General features: G+C 40.3%; 1 pseudogene; it reads right to left on the bottom strand.

Moving 5' to 3' along the window:
• Nucleotides 1-12,204: 12,204 nt before the first annotated feature.
• LOC129685784 (uncharacterized) lies at nt 12,205-13,947 on the bottom strand (annotated as a pseudogene).
• Nucleotides 13,948-15,995: the final 2,048 nt, after the last annotated feature.

The following is a 15,995-nucleotide window of genomic DNA, read 5'->3' as shown; positions in this document are numbered from 1 at the left end:
CTATTGTTGCAGGTCATTGAATAAAGCCCCTTCTAGCGTTAAAGGAAAGGAAAGAAAATTAGCTTTTATGTTACTAATATTGATATCCTAACATTTCTTCCTACATTCTGAATCTTAGCTAAGTCTAGTTTGCAAGACAAGACCATCTGGAAGGACATTAACCACTATAAGTAGCCAAGAATCCTAAAACTCTATGCATTAAATTACAACATTTTGCAAGTAACTACCTTAAATAGTAAAATTTCCAGGAGCTCACTGATTTGTGTGTGTGTGTGTGTGTGTGTGTGTGTGAATTAATCAGAAAGTGCACCAAACAGAGTTTATGAATTAGCAGAAAAATATGCATAGTGACGTGAGGGCTGGGAAGGAACTTCAGAGGGCAGCACTGCTTGCCACACACACGTGAGGGTCTGCACGCGAGTTTTCAGAAACCACAGAATCCAGAAGTAGAACCCTTTACCCTCTGAGAGGAGAGGCAGACAGGGCAATCCCTAGACACTGTAGTGTAGAGCTCATTGTTTAAAACTTCTCTTTTATTTGGGGTATTAACACTTCTTTCTTTCCACCAAACCCCCAACCCCAGGTAGGAGAGAGGTTAGTGGGGACAGGGGCGCAGACCCCTCTACTTCTCCTGGCTCTTTAGGGTCGATGGGTCTTTGGAGGCTGTAACAATCTCCATCAAAGAGCAAATACAGCCAGTAGTCTCTTCCAAGCCGCTGCACTGAAGCGTTTCTGTCTGTCTGTCTGCTCCAAACTGCCGCACTGTCCATCTCTGCTCTCTGCAAACTGCCACTTGTCACATGCCACCACAGACCACACTTTCTCTCATATTTATATCCTCAGAGCCCTAGACCACACCCCTCTCCATGGCACCTGTGGAAGACCATTACCCGCTGGCAAAAGCCACTCCCACACAAGACAATTAACAGCTGTGGACAAACTATAAACCAACTAAAATCCCACACTTGGGATTAAAACCAAAACATGTTTACAAAACATAACTGAGTTTACAAAGAAACCAAAATGTTCATTACACTGTAGGTCAGCTTGTCTGACATATGCAGCCGCCAACTGCAGAAGAGGCCATCTCAAACATAGTGGGAAGTGTGAACACAACACCCAAAGCTGTCTTCAGTTCCACACCTATACCGTGGCGTGCTGTGGCTATCCTCACACATAGGCATGTGCTCACATGCATACGTGTGTGCTTGCACACACACAGGCAACACACCTGGGAAATGAAGATGGTTGGATACTTCAATAAGAGACTGTGCAGCTAAGAGACATAATGGAGGGATAATAATAAAAATATCACTTTCCAAATTCTAAACAAACCTGACACTGTAGAACACACGTGTGTACTTGTTTTATTTTGGGAAACTGACAGAGAAGGAAGATTCTGGAGAGAGAAGACGATGGGAAGATCAACAAACATGTCAATCAATTTTGTGTCTTTTCTGGTTTCTCAATCAGTGATGCATGGTGCAATGGCACCAGTTTCTTCTTGGCCCTCAACCTTGTGGAGTCCATTTGCTCCATGCTAAAGTGGTGCAGGAGTCCTCCACCAGCTCAGAACAGCTACAACAGGCATTCACTTCACCTCGTAGCTGCTCAGGCAGCTGTGCTTTCCTCTCTTTTTCTCCCTCCTCAGAAAAAAATGTAGGCTTGTAAGTATGTAACTGCCCAAAGAGTCTAGCTGTGGGCTCACAGATATCTAGAAAAAAAAAAAGACTCCAATATTTATTGAAAATCTGACCCCTCTTATGCTCTCTTCACTTCTGCACAGTTAGCTCTCCACGGACTTGCTTTTTTTTTTTTCACAACAGAAACCAATAATAACAGACCACCACCCTACTGTGGAGAAAAGCAGTAGAACCCGGCACTTTGAGTGATCATACAGTTTTGATTATCCCGAGCCCCCGGATGGCTCTTCCTCAAATAAGAATATGATCCTCACACTATATGCTCTATGCCTGGGGGAACAGAAATGTCAGCTTTTTTTTTTTTTCAAGTCTTCAAGGTAAAAATTATGCTTAGCTTAGGGAAGTGTGACAGGTATTCTAAAACAAACTTGTTTCTGAAGTTGTTTCATTATCTTGTTTAGAATATCTAAGTAGTGGACACAGTGTTTCTGGAAAATATTCGCATATCCTCATATCCAATTCTTTCTTCACCACAGCTTTTTCTCACAGGCGTCAGAATGTTTCCTCCTTTCTAATTTTAAGCTCTTTTCTATTTTCACATCTAGGAACCTGAATCACAAAGCTCAATGGCTTGACTTCATTAAAAACAAACAACAAACAAACAAACGAACAAAACCTGGTAAGATGAAACTAGAGGACTGAGACCCTCATCATCTGGCAGGGAAGGTCACATCCACCCTGAAGAGTACGTAGAAAAAGAGCCACTGGCAGAAGGTAATGTCCTGGTCACAGAAGGTTCTATCTGTAGTGGCATGGGCAGTAAATGCCCTTTAGGGTGCAATGGGCAAAGCATTAAGATATAGAAACAAGAGAAATGATGCTCTTAAAAGACAGTTGAGTTGGCTGATTTGTGCTAAGTAATGGTGATTCTTTGCAGAGAGCTAATGGAAAATAAGGATCTTTAGCCAGAAGGTTAAGGCTAAAACTGAGTCTACAGTGTAAGCCACCAGAATAGACCTGAGTGTTAGTGAACCAGAACAGGGGCCAAACAGTTACTGCTGAAGAGCTCAAGAGACACTAATTTATTATTTTATTTTTTATTTTATGTGTGTTGTTTTGTATGTATGTCTGTATGTTCATCACATGTGTGCAGTTTCCACAGAGGACAGAAGAGGGCACATGATCCCTTGAAGCTGGACTTAGAAACTATTGTGATCCACCTTGTGGGTGCTGGGAATTGGACACAGTTCCTCTTTAAGAGCAACAACCACTCTTAACCACTAAGCCATATATCCTGCTCCTCTAGAGACTTTTAAATGTCCAGGCAAGACAGTTCTGCTGTGCCAAGGTAAGGGTCAGAGCCAACAAAACTTTATTTCCTGAAAATTAGCCAAACAAAGCAAAGCAAAGCAAAACAAACCAACCAAAAACTCCACAGATGCATTTGACTCCAAGAACCTTTCTCTATAGTGTGATTGGAGGTATATGAGCATGAATATCATGAAATGTTGTAAAAGTAGCATGGAGACTATTACACTCTGTCTGGTTTTTGTTTGTTTGTTTGGAGTGTGTGTGTGTGTGTGTGTGTGTGCCTGGAGTACGATGTGTGCAGGATACTGCACAGGACGAGAAATGGGCTGAATATCTATTCTTAGTGACTATACTGACTATTCCTTTCCAGGAACGACTATCTCTCTTCTAAACAGCAGCACTTCTGGCTCCTATAATTAATGTGGGTTTCAGGTCATACTTAAACTATAATCCCTTCTGCTCCCCTTTCGATTCTGTAGAGGTTTGTGTTGTTTTGTTTGTTTTGGTTTTTTTAAGAATTTTATGTGTGAGTTCTGCATCTACTTCATTTTTATGCCAACTTTAACTCTTCTCATATTTTCCTTATTACTCTCAAATTCATGACCTGTTTTTATTATTGTTATTCCCAGAGATGTGTACATACATACATATGTACGTATGTGTATATAAATACAACCTGAAGAATCCACTTAGTGTTTTTCACATGTATTTAGGGATGATCACTTGGGATGGGATAGCTTATCAGGGGCTTATCCCTGGAGAAGCATGAGTGACCTCTTAGCAGCATTACTTTTCTGTTAAGAGATAAAGAACTTTGGATGAGCTTTGAAGGGGAGCATCCTTTCAGAACTATCCATTGCCCCAAACTGTAAGCTGCTCAGATGCCTTTCCTTCACAAAACAATGTGTACCTGTATTCACAGGAGTTGTCTCCCTTCTTCTCTGTGCTCTCATGTCTTTAGTGGGACTCTTTTAGTATAATCTGGCTATGGGATGTTGGGCCTGATCATGGAAGAATGAATTTATACACCACATAAGTCATAAGAATGAGATAATATGTACCATGAACAGCAGTGGTTCTAAACCTGTGAATGACTCTTTCACAAGGGTAACTTAAGATCATTGGAAAACAGAGATATTTACATTATGATTCATAACAGCAGCAGTATTACAGTCTGAAGTAGCTACAAAGATAATTTTATGGTGGGTGAGTCACCACAACATGAAGAACTGTAGGAAAGGGTCACAGTAGAAAGGTTAAGAACCACTGATCTGGGGCTTAAAAGGCGTTATGGAACTGGATTTGGAAAACAATAAATACTATGTACGCTCAAATTCATCTACTTCAGAGAATTTTCTTGGTACATCGTACTTAAAATTCTAGCTAAGACCCTGAGGGTTTGAGGGGATGAGCAACACTGACTATAATAGGAACGCCTGAGGTTCCCTGGCAAGGGGATATATGGAGGAATGTAGGAAGGCCTAGAGGGCACACCATTATGAAAAGCACCAAGAAAAGCTTGTGAAAGGACATCAGTATTTCCAGTCCCAGTTTTGTCCATTGTAGATTGGAGGCATTGGCACAGGACTAGGCTTATTATGAATGATGACGACAGGTCTCCCAGGAATGGAGACTGTGTGATAGATTCCAGTTATCAGAAGTTATAAGGCATTAAAACCCTACAATGACTCTGAGTAGCTTCATTATGACTGAGGGGCAGCCATGAGTTGTGGATGTCACATTAGAACATCAAACAGTAGCAACAGCAGCACTAACAACATCAGCAACAACAAAACTGCTGCACAAAACAACATGAAAAACACCTAAAAGACTGAGATTGAGGTCATAGGGTTTGTTTGTGGGCTGAATGCCATTTTTAAAGAAAGAAAACGACACATTCAAGCCTTTAAATTCTTACACTGAGGCATGGTCAAAAGATCAGTAAAATTTCCAATTCCTTAAAACAATCTAATTTTACTTGTAGATTGAGTCTGCTTTTGCAAGTTGTTGATTTTTAGACAAACTCTAGCTAATTTAGAGACACATTGAAACTCGTGTGTAGACGTTAGAGAATTGCTTATGAAAGTGTGGGAGTCTGAGCTCTTAATAAGGAACTGGAAGGTGCTTCTGACCTCCGGTTCACCCCAGCTTCCCTAGGGAGGACAGCAGCCCCTTCTCTGCAATCAGTTCCTTATCTCCCTCATGACCCAGCTTTTCTCAGCACTCACCTCATCTGCCTTATTACTCCAGAGTTCTGGGCAGACCTGTGAAGGGCAGAGTGATGATAAGATGACCGCAGCATTTGCCAAATCATATCAATAAAAATGGGGAACACATGGGAATGAATAGTTTGGTTCAGGTAGTGAGAAAACAATTCTGAAGTGGGAGAAATACAGTGTTGGTCATCTAGAATAGTGATGGCTACTCAGTCAAATCCTAGACTCTGGAGCCTGGTGGTTGGTATGCTTGAGATGCCTGTAATGAAGAGTTAGAAACTCAAGACATAGTAAACAGGACTATTAGAGTAGAAGATTTACTAGATAATGCTAAGTAGTGACCGTGACATTATCACTACAGTTTGCATCCTTGCATCCCATGTGCTGGGAAGTGAGAGACCCTTAGAAGACCCTGTTTGCCAAACATTTATAAATTCCTCCATGAGGAGACTTTCAGGATTCTTGCAAAATACTGTTGTGGGCAATCTATTTGAACTTGGATGGAATGGGGATTATGGTATCTCAAAATAGTACTGACTTAGTAGCAAAATTTAACTATCACAAGCAAGGTTAAAATGGTTGCCTTAATATAATGCTACACAAAGCTACGCATGCAGAAGATCTGAGTGGTGGGTAATGAGCCTTGAGGTCCACCGGACTAAATTGGGTGGATCTACACTAAAATGTTTGAATACATTGTACTTTGATCTAGAAACAACAAAAGATCTGCCTGAAGGAAGAGCCCTGTCTGTTGAATTGGAAGGTTTTTTTTTTGGAACATTTGGCATTTTTTGAAGTATTAAGTCGTCTAAAATTTATGTGAACCCTTTGTATCTAGACACCATTGCTCATTGATCAGAGATTGGAGGTAAGAATTATGGTGGATAAGCGTACTTCAGGGGCAAGTCCACTTCTCAGTGAGTTCAGTAATTCTGTAAAGCTATCACATTGTTACTTTCCCACATCGTTAAGGTAATTGTCACAGATTTATTGTGAAGCTGGCACCATTACATTCCTTCATTTATTTACATACAAATGCAATGGAAAAGCTCAGTTTTCTGTCAGGAGATCCCCAAGGCCATCTTCAGATCTAATGCATTTTTAGGAAATATTATGACTTTATGTCTGCTTTATCTAAATGTGATAGTATTTGGAGTCAGGGAATTTGGGAAGGTAATAAGTTCATGATGAAATTAATGCCTTTGTGACAGGATATACAGAGATAGGATCTGTTTCTGCCATTCTCTTCCTTTCTTAAGTCACGAAGGACACTTGGATCACCGTAAGGTACCATTATTTTTAGGCTAGTGAAACTGACTCCAGATCAGGAGATGGATCCTGAGAAGATTTGTCAGAACCTTGATCTTGTATTTCTCATCCATTAGAACTGTGAATAGTAAGGATGCTGTTAGTTGGTTCTAGCAGTGTAAACTGACTAATAGAGAAGTTATTGTAGAACACAATGTATCATTGCATGTACCGTTAAGCTTTGTTATTAGAAAAGGACATAGAACAAGATTAGCAAAAGGAAGAGGAATACGAAGCAAAATCTAGGGGAAAACATGAACAAATTTTCAAAGTTCTCACTAATTTGAGTCACACAGGACATCCTCAGTTTACAGAGTAAGGAGTTATGTCAATGCACATGAAATGTCACAACCAGAAATACTCTGAAGAAACTTAGTGCCCAAGCACCAATAGGGTTTATACCAGATTCTGTTTGGTGTCCACTAAAAATACAGCCTTCCCTAAGGAAAGCAAACATTGGCTTCGTCTATATTGCTTACACTAAGACTTTGGGCGTGGTAATTTACCTTAGTTTAGTAGAGAATAGTAAGAAACCTTTTGCGATGGAAGATTACGGATGATAGACAAGTGGCAACACTACAAACATGGTTTTCTAAGAGGCACATTCAGACCTGCTGTGCAAACTCCTGTGCATGTAGGAATCAGCTAAGGGAAGGTGCGCTTCCTGTGCAGTGGCGAGACCTGCCATTGGCAGTCATCCTTGTCCCCACTAATTTAACCTGTCTTTTGTCCTTTGAGGAAGATGGATGAGCCTTGGAAAATAGTGAAGGATAATTGAAAATAGAATCAGATTGAGACTCTTGGAACAGCTGCGCCTCCAGATGCAGGTTTTGTACCAAAACAAATAATTAAGTTTTTATACAAATATCAGCAGGAAAAATGGATTGCTTTCTTTACCCCATCAAACAGGCAAGTTTAGAAATGTTTTGCTTTCAATTAAGTAGACAACAATATTTCTTTAAAATCCATGTGTGGGGGATGTGTGTATGTTTGTATCTGTGTGTCATATGCATCTGTAAGTGTTCGTGTGTGTGTTCTCGTGTATATGTGTTTGTGTGTATGGGTATGTGGAGTGTAGAGGTTGGTGTCAGGGGTTTTTCTAAAATGCTCTCTACTTTACTCTTTGAGCCAGAAATCTGTTACCGAACCTGGAGCTCACCAGTTCAGCTAGCTTAGCTGGTCAAGAAGCCTCATGCACCTTGAGGCTGCCCCTGCTCAGTGGTGCTGGAATTAGAGAATGGCACCACTTTTATTTGAGTGCTAGCGATTTGAGCTACGGTTCTCATGCTTTTGCAGCAAACACTTTTCTGAATAAATCATCTCTCCATCCCTTGCTCTTACTACTACTCCATTTGTGGTTTCCAAGAATTCGTCTTCATTGGTCCCATTATTGGAAAGGGCACTATGAAAAATATGACTTGTTCTGGGAAAGTCTGACCACCATGAACTAACAGGTTGCCTATAGCCCTTGGTGAAGTCTACAGTCAGAAACTGAGTGATCTCTCTCTCTCTCTCTCTCTCTCTCTCTCTCTCTCTCTCACACACACACACACACACACAATCCTGACATTTTCATGAAGTTATCGAGAACTGAGAGCTAATTTGAGCTAGAAGAAAATATGCTCTATCTTGTACCTCATATCTCTGAAGAAGAGATAGAAAAATCACTTGAATCCTTTGACGTTTTGAAGAGGGTTCATACAAAGAAAATGCAGTACTGTGTGGTAACTATGTAAGGCAACATTCTTGAGCATAAGACTACAACAAACATCGGCGGAAGATTAATTATTACCCCTGCAAGAGTATCTCTAAGAGCACACTTTGCCAGGCTCTCTTCTTTTGGATCAAAGCCAGCAAACATTTCTTCTGTTTTTGAGAAATGGCTGCTAGTGACACACAGAGTCTAAATACCTGGGAGATACCAATGGCTCTGCCAGTGGAGTTGCTGGAAGTAAATGGGATGCAACATGGCCCGCCATGTCGTGAATTGAAGAGTGCAAGCAGTCAGCAAAGGCAGAAGAGTGCACAAAACTAGACTCGAAGGGGTCCCCAAGTCTCAAATACATCTCAGAAGCAGGTTGTTCACAGTCCTGTGGCATTTGTTTGAACACATATGAAACTTGATTGTTTCCTGTCATCTACTCCTCTTTGTGTGTTTCTTCTTTTTCCTCTTCTGCTTTTTTTTTAAAGATTTCAGGTGAGCTGCTAAGTTGCTAGTATGGGATCTCTCCAATTTCTTATGAAGGCACTTAGTGCTATGAGCTTTCCTCTTAGCACTGCGTTCATTGTGCCCCATAAGTTTTAGTATGTTGTGAGTCACAGGGTGGATCTGCATGTCTCAGGACTCCAGAGTAGTCTTCAGGATGGTGTGAGTAATTGCAAGGTTTGAGGGTGGTATTCTGTGTGTCTGGCTGGGTAGTTCTCTCTTCTCTCCTGGAAAGACACCAAGAGTCATTGGAGTTTCGGAGTCAACAGCATGGCAGCTAGGCATTGCCATCTTGGATAGGGGAGGAAGGTTCCAGGTGATGAGAGCCTAGGACCCTGTGTGACTCTTGGACCCAGGAGTTGTCCTGTGGGGGAAGGGCGCTGGACCTGTGTGTTCCTGGATCCCAGGATGCTTCCTCTCATCTGGGAAACATAGATGTTGGTGTTTTGGAGTCAGCAGCCAGGTCACTGTCTTAGTCCACCATCTTGGAATGTCCTTGTATCCATTTTTATTATGCATTATTTATGCCATTTGTTTTTCTTTGCAATGGTTTTATTTTATTGTGTATTTACAAAGTCATGTCTAGTTATCAGTTAGTGCCTATTTGTTGTATGTACTTTTAGGGTTTAATCTCATTATTTTTTAGGTAGTTGTTCTTTTATTTCTTTTCACACATGATTTACATATCAAACAGTCAGTTTGTTGACTGTGTTTCCTCTGTCATCAACTTCCTTTGCATATGGCAGATGATGTCTCATGGTAAAGTCTTATTTGAATGGTCATAATCTGTGGAAATTCTGAATTGGATTTTTTTAAATGCCAGGATTTTTTTTTAAACAAACTTCATTTCTTCCTTTGTGAAGCCATATCAGTTCTAATTTTCAGATTAAAATCATTTCATCACACTTTTAATATTAAGGTCTGTTTCAGACCTTCTTTAAATAATTATTTTAGCATTAATCATGAAGCGTCCTTCCTAAAGTATTATTTGAATAAGAAACTAGTTCATCAGCTCTATTTTCATCACTTTCTATTCTTAACATTTGCTTTTCATTTTCCAAGTTTAGCACTTAGAGCTGCATATAAAATTCATATTCTATTCCACTGAAGAGAGCTTTTTTGGGTAATTTTAGAGTTGGCTTTTTTTTTAACCTATTTTTTTTTTTTTTTTTGTATTGGTGCATGTGTTTGTCTTGAGGGTGGGAGTGTGCTCGCAGTTAGGATTGCCAATGGAATGGCAGGAGTGTGGATGTCAGATGACAACTTCTGGGCACTGGTTCTCTCCTTTGAATTCCAGGAGTAAAACTCAGGTAGTGCGACTTGTACAGCAAGCACTTTTATCTGCCGAACCATCCTGCTAGATCACATAATGGCTTTTTAAAAAACACAAATACAATCCATCACTGAAACAGTATGTGCACATTTCTATAAATATCTGTACATACTTTTCAATGTGTTGTAAATTCTCTTCAAGTCAGAAATTTTGAATTAGTCTTTGTTGTATCTATCAACCCCATCTTTTTTGTGTGTAGTTCCAATAGTTATCAAAGAATGGGTGCTTTAGTTTTTATAAAAGTGGAAATCTACACTTAAGATGTTTATTGAATATTCCATACTTGGCATCTTTTCTAGGAGTTTCATGATCCATGATGAGATCACTGATAATAAAGTTCAGCACAGTCACTTAGGCATCAATGGCTGTTACTCCTTAGAGTTTATGTTCATGATCTCCCTTTAATTGTTATGTGGTCCCGGATATATAGTAGACATGTATGACTTAAAGTTTTTTTCCCCATATCTGTATTTTTCAAATGTGTGTGAACTTTATTTATTTATAATAAACCACATACAATAAGAACAGCAATGAAAGGGAAACCATATGTAAAAGTTACATTCTAAATTTATAGCTTGTTTGTATTTGACAGCCTTGAAGAAAGTACTGTCTATCCTATCTAGGTGAGTCTAAAGTGTTGTACCTAAATCATTCTCTATCATATCTTGTATTTATTGACTTAAAAAAAAAACATCTTTTTAGACCTTCAAACATTTTCTTAAATCCTAAAGAACTTAAGCCTTACTGTGAAACTATAAGTATCTAGTCTTCAGCCCCATCAGAGACTCGAGAAGGATTAAAATTATTTCTTCAGTAGGAAGTGCAGGCAAGCAGCTTCCAGCACTAAGAGATGACAGAGACAGTTTACCTTGGTCAGTCACCCATTCTCTCTCTATAGCATTGAACCTTCTGGCACAGTGTATCTGACAGACATAATGGTGAAGCAGGAGATATAGAGGACTTGCTCACCCTGTCATGGCAGGACTTGACAGGCAACTCAGCCATGTTCAAGTCTTGTCCATTTTGAACAAAAGTAGCATAAAGGTAATATACAAGGGAGATGTTTTAATGTGATGAGACAAGATAGAAGAAATTCTCAGTAAGGGTTAGAACTGGGGTCCATTAAGCCCATTCCCCACCTTCTCAATAACCTAGCTAGCATGGTAACTGTATTCTCTGATTCTTCACCACCTCTGGTACCTATAGAAAAAGTGAGACAAAGAGGGATCAGTTGAAGTTAATTTTATCTTTTGAAGCAACTGGAAAAACAAAGATAAAAAAGTCACAATCATGTCCTGTTTTATGTGTGTGGACACAGGTGAAATTTAGTTACATAGCAACCAAATGTTCAAGAGGAAATTAGTTTCAGAGTAAGTAAGGTCCTTTTTGTTCTTAATCATTTATCACATTTTGAAATTTATTTTTTATTTATTTGCATATATTGAAGCACTTGAGTGTGTGTCCATGCATGTGCCACAGCTGTGTGTCCATGTCAGAGCACAATTTGTAGAACCTGGTTCTTCTTCCACTGTGTGGATGCTGAGAATGGAAGTCACCTGGTCAGGGTCGGAGGCAAGCACCATCACCTCCTGAACCATCATATAGGTACCACAGAATAGCTTTGCGGTTTGATTTTTCTCCTACTTTTATGGGTTCTGGAGATTGAAACTCAGGCTGGCCTACTTGTGGAGGAAGTGCCTTTCCCCACAGTGCCATCTTGCCCGCCTTGGTCTTTATGTTCTTCTCTCATGATGCGATTTTATTGTGTGTATACAGAGTGCTTGATGATGTGTAGGGAGAATAAAAGATGTATTAGTCATGAAGAAAGTTAGCATACCCATCAGCTCATTCAGCTTATCCATCATTCAGCATATCATTTGATGTATGATAGGAGAAGGTAAATTAACTAAGTCAGTGGGACACTCCTGTCTCTGACTCTATTTCTCTGTCTGTCTCTGTGTATCACTCTCTCACATATGCACAGACACACACACACAATGCCTAACATGATATAACTGTTCCTTGTACAACCACAAATGCATTATAAATTTTAGAATAAGTGACTATTTCTCCTGAGGAAAAATTTTTTTAGTATCTCAAAACTTAAATATGATGACCACTGATATACTCTTAATTTATTTTATATTACATAATAAATCTTAAAAAACCACAAGTGTCTGTACAACATTATTCTGAACAAAATATGATAGAAATACTTATGTTACTTATAATCATCATTTCTGCAACTGGTCCTATGGCCTCAGCTGATATTACTACACATTCTGTAACCCCCACCCCCACACACATAAGCACTTCAACAGGTCTTGTCCTTTTTCTTGGAGGAGTAACTCATACCTTCATTCCTGAAGGATCTGTAGCTTTCGTCATTCTGCCTGGGTTAGGTTGTCGTAGTTTCCCACTGACTTTAATCACAGGACACAGTAGTACCAAGAGATGTCCTCACTGTTCTTCTGCACTTCAGACATAATCTTACCTCCATTGTGGAGAAGAAATCCAACTTTCTCATGCCAGTCTAGACCAATCATCTGCCCTGCCTACACTGCTGTTTCTTTCTTAGCCTATTGGTTTAAAGGCATTAGAAGCTCAAAGTAGCCAGGGGGGAAGTTGAGCTTCCAGTTCAATGAAATATTTGTTGTGAGTCATTAGGGATGATAGTATTCATTTTTTCCACCCCTTGATTCTTGGATTCATGGATTTTGGCTATGGGAGAAACTACCATGTGTAGGCTGTTACCTAATTGACACCACAATTGTGTCTTCAAAGACCCATTATATCTTTCTGTCAAGCCATCTGCTTTATTGTGGTGGGAAACATGGTACAACTGGAAAATGCCATGATCTTGGGACCACTGTCATGCTTTGCTGACTGCTAAGTGAGTTCCTTGGTCAGAAGCTATACTGTATGGAATTCCATGATGGTGGATAAGACATTCTGTAAGGGATAAAATGATAGTTTTGGCAGAATAAATATATACAAGAAAGGCAAATGTATAACCAGAACAAGTATCTACTTCCACAGGGACAAAATGTTGTTCTTTCCATGGAGAAAGTGGCCCAACATAGTCAAATTGTCTCCAGGTCACTGGCTGGTCAGCCTGGGGAACAGTGCCATATTTGGGACTCAGTGTTGGTCTCTGCTGTTGTTAGATCTGGCACTCGGTAGCAGCTGTGGCCAGATCAGCCTTAGTTGAGTGGAAGTCCATGTTGTTGAGCCCATGCACAGCCCCATCTCTGCCACCATGGTCACTTTGTTCATAGAACCACTGGGCAATGATAGGAATGGCTCGAAAAAGAGGCTGACTGTCCAGAGAATGGGTAATCCAATCAGCTTGATTATTGAAGTCCTTGTCTGCTGAAGTCACATTCTGATGACTTACGTGGGACATAACTATTCTGGCTATCCAACTGATCCAGTGACTCCAGAATATGAACAATTAGACATCTGCCCATTTTACTTTCCGAACAGAATGTATGACCATGTATACTACGCAAAGTTCTTCTACTATGAAGATTTTCCGTCATTGGTATCTTTCAGGGTTGTCTCAGAAAGGGATTGTAATATTTCAGCTATTCATTCCTGGGTGGTACCTGAATAATGTGGAGAACCATCATTAAACCAGGCCCCAGTATTTCACTCAGTCATATGGCACACCCCATAAGGCTGTATACAGGGGTAAAAACCATACATATTTGGGCAACTTCTTTATGTGACTTGCTTGTGCTTTCAGGACCTGTTTAGGCCTGATCTTTCTCTCTCTCTCTCTCTCTCTCTTTCTCACACACACACACAAACACACACACACACACACACACACACACACACACATACATATCACTTCTATTTGATAGCAGATTGTTGCTGTGCACATCCTACATTATGGCTTGGTGGGTCTGATAATATACAAGTCATGGTTTACAGGCTGTGGTCTAACTAGTCCAATAATGGCTGCCTACCAATTGTCCAAAAATCTAGTAGATGTTTAGGCCACAAGGCTGGATGTCTTGGCTTGTCTTCAGTACATGCCAGAATCCCATAAGGGGTATGCTCTAAGGCCAGTGAAGGAACAGACTTACCAGAGGGTGAAAACAAGCAGGCAAAGAAAACTTTCTTCTTCTATACCCTTTATATAAGATGCCAGCAGAAGGTGTGGCCCAGATTAAAGGTGTATTGCCATTCTCTTTTCTGTGGGGGTCTGGATCTCAGCTAGGGTCCTGGAGCTTGTCTTCCTGTCAGAGAACATGGGTCGGAGGGGGTAGGGTTCAGTTTTTCTCAGGAGCAGGTAGAGCTCTTTGGGGGGGGGGCAGGGGAAAAGGTTTTCCACAGAGTGTTTCAGCTTAACTCATGAGATCGCAGGTGGCAGTGGAAGCTCTTGGGCATTCCAAAGCATCTGTGGCAATACCAAAGTTTTACAGCTCTTGGTTAAGCTGTTGTGCTAAGCATAGCAGTGTTGTGGGCATAAGCCCATGCCTGGTCAGCTTGCAGCCTAGACAGTGATCTGGGAGGCCCAGGCCCAGCAGGTTGGAGGGCAAGTCTGGTGAGCTGCAGCCAGTGTGGGGGATGAATGAGGAATCTCAGGCAGTCATGGGGGAAGGCTGATGGTGTCAAGCAGCCAGGGAGCAGCATGCACTTCTATTTGAAATCAGGAATGTATCAACCTTTGGGCAGTGGGAGGGATTTCAAGGGTGAATGTTTGATTCACTGGGGTAAGGGGGTTAGAGCTACTTGATTTGCATGTCCTGGTACAGGGCCTCGTTTCCTGTGCACTAGCATGGTCCTATCACAAGAAGGAGAATACGGTACTTAATAACCTACAGGTGGGTGGGAGAGCTCCAAGTGAAGTTCAAGGCCACTGCTTAACACTAAGATCTCCTTAGCAGGGTGGGGCATTTCTATGAATAGATAGCTGGCTGAACTGGTTTCCTTATCAGGAAAGGCTTTGGCCTGCAATCTTCCCTGAGGGATATGTGGTGCTCCTTACAAGACCTGGGGTCACTCAGCTTGGGGGAGACTTTTAGAACCCCGCTGAAAAAAGGGGACCTGTCTGACAGAGTGCAAAATAAATGGCTATGCAGAGACAGACTTCAACCTTATCCAGCAGAGCCCCACAGTGGATCTTCTCCCCTCAAAAGGCATGGATCAAAAGTGGGTCTTCCCACTTCAAATGATTTAATTAAGAAAAATTCTGTCACAGGTGCCACATGCTATTTTGGTTTACCAAATTCCAGATGTAGTCAAGTTGACAACCAAGAATAGGTGTCACTAGTCTACCCCTTATCAACTTGACACACAGTCATAGCTCTGTGTATGTATTTAATATGAAAACATATATGTGCACATATTGAATATTGTAATGTATTATAATATATGTGTATGTATGTACGTATATTTTTTATTTTCTACTGGACTCATGTTGTACATATGATCTGTAGACTTATCACTGTAGACAAGACATTGAGGCAACATTTGTCTGTTTGTTGATGAATATGTGAAATTGTTGAACAGATAATTGCAACAGATAACTATTGAATGCCAAGAAATTTCAGGTTCTTGCCATTTGCTACCATTGGATGACACCAAAGGATACTGTTACAAGTGAAATAATTCAGAATAAGAAAGAAAGATATTGTATGATAGATAGCTCATATACAGAATCTAAAAATTTAAAAGTCCAAATGTAGAGATATAGAGACTAAATCATGGTTAGCAAATAGAGAGATTGAAAATGAGATTTAGGTGGATGGGTAGGATGAGTTCTACACATGAGTTCTAATGTATAACTGTTAAATCTTATACACTATTGGAAGGAATCAGAAAGAGACTCTACAGGACAGAGAGATGCTGAAGATGCTGCAGGCTGTGAGATGAAATTAACTTTCCAGAAATGAAGTTTCTCTTGGAAAACTGACTGAGATACTTTGTCAAAAAATAATCTTCTTATTAGTTTATATTGCTATGAC

The sequence above is a fragment of the Psammomys obesus genome, unplaced genomic scaffold (genome assembly GCF_907164565.1).
Source record: "Psammomys obesus unplaced genomic scaffold, mPsaObe1.curated_primary_1811, whole genome shotgun sequence".
NCBI lineage: Eukaryota > Metazoa > Chordata > Mammalia > Rodentia > Muridae > Psammomys > Psammomys obesus.
The sequence above is the reverse complement of the archived record's forward strand: the minus strand, read 5'-3'. Positions and strand labels throughout refer to the sequence as shown.